This window comes from Carassius gibelio, chromosome A5 (assembly GCF_023724105.1).
Source record: "Carassius gibelio isolate Cgi1373 ecotype wild population from Czech Republic chromosome A5, carGib1.2-hapl.c, whole genome shotgun sequence".
NCBI lineage: Eukaryota > Metazoa > Chordata > Actinopteri > Cypriniformes > Cyprinidae > Carassius > Carassius gibelio.
The window spans coordinates 11,672,495-11,678,104 of NC_068375.1; positions in this window are offsets into that span (position 1 = coordinate 11,672,495).

Genomic DNA, 5,610 nt, shown 5'->3' on the forward strand with positions numbered 1-5,610 from the left:
AAGTTGCCAGTATGTAGGAACTGCAGAAGCTTAGCCTGAAAGACCTATAGCACCAGAATTGCATGCAGCGGGGATGCTGTTTCACCGGCCGAAGAATATGCCTTCTCAGCAAGGTGGGCAGTAAATCTGCATGGCTTAAAAATGCAGATGGCTGCTTGAGGTCTGCATGGCTGCCTGAAGGTGCCTGCCAAGCGTAGACGAGGAAGGCCACTGATGCATGGTGACCTCGACGGGGGGCCAGCGAACATAACCATTTATTAAAATGCCATTATGCTAAAAAGGTATCAGGATTTTGGAGATGGGGAGGAGTTCCCACAGTGAATGCTTCATAATGTGAGTGAACACTTAAAAGGGAACTTTTTTTCAGTTGGTCAGAACGAAACTGGCAGACATGTTACTTACTTTTTTGGGTCAAGTCAAATCAAGTCACCTTTATTTAAATAGCACTTTAAACAAAAAAAGATTGCATCAAAGCAACTGAACAACACTAATCAGGAATACAGTGTGTCAATAATGCAAAATGACAGTTAAAGGAAGTTCATCATTGAATTAAGTGATATCATCATCTCAGTTCAGTTTAAATAGTATCTGTGCAATAGACTCAAGGCAATCTCACCGTTCACCTGGGCTCAAAGCAGCTTTAAATATCTTGGGGTGAATGTGACTCTAAAACTTAAGGACCTCTTCCTCATAAACTACATTCCACTGCTTAAAAAGATTAAAGCAGAATTAGAACATTGAAAACTTTCTTGGATGAACTAATGTAATCAAAATGAATGTTCTGCCCCGTTTTAGTTATTTGTTTCAGTCACTGCCCTGTTACTTGGATAAAACTTTCTTTATTAAATCTGTAAACAAAATGTTAACCTCTTTCATCTGGAATAATTCCTCACCAAGAATAGCTTTTAAAACTCTAACAAAATCCAGAGAGAAAGGGGGACTGGCAATACCAGACTTACAGATGTACTATTGGGACAAAGAACTTTATTAGCTGGGTGCAAAGACGTAATAGTGCAGTCTGGATAGACATAGAAGAAGAACTCTGTACTCCTATTTCTACAACCTTGCTAGCATTCATTAACAACATAAAGGTACTACATCAAATAACAAAAACGTATGTAGTTTACAACACTCTTCGGGCTTGGCAAGACACAAACAAGTTCTGTGGGAATTTTGGTAAAATCTCCAGGCTTTCCCCCTTATCCTTAAATCCAGATCTGCCATCATCTATTGGTGGTTCTTTGTTTGCAGAGTGGAGAAGTAATGGTATATACCAATTGCAACAATTGTTCGATGGTGATACGCTCAAATCCTTTGCTGTTTTAATGTCAGAATATGAAATTCCGAAACGGGACTTTTATAAATACTTACAAATTCACCATCTAATAAACACCCTAAAAGGGGAAAAAATCTTTGGGGCTTACAAATCTTGAGGAGATTTTGGTAAAATCGACATCATTAAAAGGAAAAATCTCTGAAATTTATAGCACTTTATTGGATCATTACAGCTCTTCCTTAACCCCACTTAGGAACATATGGCAGAAGGATATGGGATGTGCTTTTGATGACGATCAGTGGGATACGATATGTCAGAATGTTTTTTCCTCACTGTCCTGTAATAAAATAATCGAACAAAATTATAAATTCATGCACAGAATGTACCTTACTCCGCTCCGCTTAAGTAAAATTCCAGGCTGCAGCAAAGTCAGATTGTGCAGAAGAAACATCCGTTTGAATGGTCTTAACACGGTGGTCATCTGAGACTATATCTTTACAGGGGTTCTGTATATGGGGCTCGTCTAGTTGTCCTGGTCTCCGCTGTCTTTCAGGGCTGCAGAGTTCCTTTCTAGGTTCTGATCCACCATCTGGTCTGGATACGTACTGGATCCGGGTGACTGCAGTGACCCTCTGACTGGATCTGCTGGCTATGGTGACCTCGGAACAAGAGTTAAAACAAATAAATATTAGCGTAGATGCCATTCTTCTAATGATGTAGCAAGTACATAGGGTGTTATGTGAAGTGTTTCCGGTTCCGATTTACCTAATTAATGCAGCCTAAAAATCCTTTAACGGATTTGGATATTAAAAGCATATTATTATGTTATGTGTATGCCAGGTTAAAGAGATGGGTCTTTAATTTAGATTTGAACTACCGAACAATGTTAGGTAGGTTATTCCAGAGTTTAGGCACCTAATAGGAAAAGGATCTGCCGCCAGCAGTTGATTTTGATATTCTAGGTATTATCAAATTGCCTGAGTTTTGAGAACGTAGCGGACGTAGAGAAGTATAATGTAAAAGGAGCTCATTCAAATACTGAGGTGCTAAACCATTCAGGGCTTTATAAGTAATAAGCAATATTTTAAAATCTATACGATGTTTGATAGGGACCCAGTGCAGTGATGACAGGACCGGGCTAATATGGTCATACTTCCTGGTTCTAGTAAGAACTCTTGCTGCTGCATTTTGGACTAGCTGTAGTTTGTTTACTAAGCGTGCAGAACAACCACCCAATAAAGCATTACAATAATCTAACCTTGAAGTCATAAATGCATGGATTAACATTTCTGCATTTGACATTGAGAGCATAGGCCGTAATTTAGATATATTTTTGAGATGGAAAAATGCAGTTTTACAAATGCTAGAAGCGTGGCTTTCTCAGGAAAGATTGCGATCAAATAGCACGCCTAGGTTCCTAACTGATGATGAAGAATTGACAGAGCAACCATCAAGTCTTGGACAGTGTTCTAGGTTATTACAAGCAGAGTTTTTAGGTCCTATAATTAACACCTCTGTTTTTTCTGAATTTAACAGTAAGAAATTACTCGTCATCCAATTTTTTATATCGACTATGCATTCCATTAATTTTTCAAATTGGTGTGTTTCACTGGGCCGTGAAGAAATATAGAGCTGAGTATCATCAGCATAACAGTGAAAGCTAACACCATGTTTCCTGATGATATCTCCCAAGGGTAACATATAGAGTGTGAAGAGTAGCGGCCCTAGAACTGAGCCTTGAGGTACTCCATACTGCACTTGTGATAGATATGATACATCTTCATTCACTGCTACGAACTGATGGCGGTCACATAAGTACAATTTAAACCATGCTAATGCACTTACACTGATGCCAACAAAGTGTTAAAGTCTATGCAAAAGAATGCTGTGGTCAATTGTGTCAAACGCAGAACTAAGATCCAATAAAACTAATAGAGAGATACACCCACGATCAGATGATAAGAGCAGATCATTTGTAACTCTAAGGAGAGCAGTCTCAGTACTATGATACGGTCTAAATCCTGCCTGGAAAACGATAGAATACGTCACCCAGCAATTTTCTTTCCAAGCGTGCCAGCAGATAGTGGAACGTTCAGCGGCAAAAGAGCAGCACCCAGTGGCCTTCCTTTCAACAGGGCAGCAAGGACAAATGGCTTCTCCTCAGGGCGGACCACGACAGAGAACAGCTTCTCCTCCAAGAGGGCAGCGGCAGACTATGGAACACTTGTAACAAGAGACTATTCACAGCAATTTAACTTCAGAATATCACAGCAGAACTTCAAACAGACAATGATCAAATAGCCTCCCTCCACAGCCGCTCTTCAAAGTATGTCAACAGTTTATGGGACGGGCAGTAGTACAAGATTTTCACACACAGTGGCTTTCCTTCAGAGCAGACAGCAGAATATCCACCCACACTCATGTATACAATTAATCACCTCAGAGAATCACACGTGTTCACTTCACACTAGGCACTGCAGTCCACAACAAACTCACAGCAAATACAGCCACCGCTCACGGTCGCCGCCGGCTACTTCTGCCATCTAAGGCTTGACTCTCCCACACTGTGAGGAATATTTCAACAGAATTTCAATCCAAGTCTTCCACCAATTCAAAGACACTATCCACAGGCAATTGTATCCACAAATATCAAAGACAAGAGGGCTTCACAAGAGAATATCCAACAGGGCACTTAGCTGCTGTATAGATGATAGAGGTGTTCAGCCACTTACCAATCCTCTTCCCGTTCACGCTGTGAATTCGTTCCTCCAATTCCCCAAATGCTGTGACTAAAGTTCCATCTTCCAGCTGTGCTAGTCCTTCCTGCTCTGTCTCTCCCACTTGGTCCTTTCCACTTCGTCCTGCCCCTTCCTCTTCGCTCTCAATGTCCCTTTTATATTCCCTTGATCAGTCTGCAACCCAATCGCTGTCAACTTCCCTCCCATTGCACAGCTGCAACTCGTCTCTTCATTACATTGCGGCGCCTGGAAAAAATCCATGAAAGGAAACCCCGGAACTGGCCTGGTGTCGCACCAAAACAACCCCCACCCAGAAAAATTTCCTGGGACGATAGTTCCTCCCGCTTGTCATCCCATCCTCCCCCACCATTCCGGTCTAGTCCCTAGACCAGGAGAGCCAAAACCCATTCTCCATACCTCTCCTTGTGTTTCCCGTTGGGAGTATCTAGGGGTTGAGACAGGGTCCACACCTCTCTCCTCCCTGTCTGGACTCCTTGGGATCACTGCCCACCCCACCAAGGGGGGTCTTGGGGGCGCCGGGACCTCAAGAACGTCTACCATGGGCTTCGGATAATTAGGGCAATGGCAGAGTAAGTTTCGATGCAACACCCTCTCAGGCCCAGACTTCCCTTCAGGCTGAACGGTGTATTCCGGCTGGCTAGGTTTCGGTTGTCGCTCCACCACGTATGGCTGGACCTCCCACCGATCACTAAGTTTCCCCTTCCCTTGACGGCGATTGTCCCGTACCAGTACACGGTCTCCAGGTAGCAGAGGGGCCTCTTGAGCCGTCCGATCGTACAACCTCTTGTTCTTAACCACTGCCTTACCAATCCGGTCTGTGACTCATTGGTAAGCCGCATGGAGCTGCTGGTGATGATGGTGCACCCAATCGGTAAGCTCCATAGGTTCGTCGACCATAGCCGTCCCCCAAAGCAGATCTATAGGCAGGTGCACATATCTCCTGAACATCAGGTAAGTAGGGGTGTAGCCAGTAGTACTATGCACACTATTATTATAGACCTGCGTCAGGGCAGGAAGGCGATCTATCCAATGGCCTTGCTGGTCCGTGTCCAGGGTCCCCAATAGGCTCAACAAGGTCTGATTAAACCGTTCACACCCTCCGTTACCTTGAGGATGGTATGGAGTGGTGTGGGTCTTCTTACACCCATAGAGCTGGCACAGTTCCCGCACAACCTTAGACTCAAAATTCGGCCCTTGATCAGAATACAAGATTTATGGACATAATCCATAGCCACAATGTGTAAAGGGGCCCTAGGGCACAAGGAAACCAGAGGGGCCCGCACTTCTCTCCGGGCCTTGAAAAGCATACAGCGAGGGCATCCCTGGACGAACAAGTTCACTGACGCCTCCATCCCCGACCAGTAGAAGCACCTCCGCAACAGGGATACCTTCCTCTCCTTCCCTTGATGCCCCAACTGGACATGATAGGCTCGTAGCAGCGGCTCTACTTGACCCTCTGGGACTACCACCTGGAGCACAGCTGTCAGATCCTGGACGGAGCGACAAACCACTCCATCCTTTAAGCAGAGCCGCTCCCATTGTCCAAGGAGTTTCTTCACCACCCATGTCTGAGTC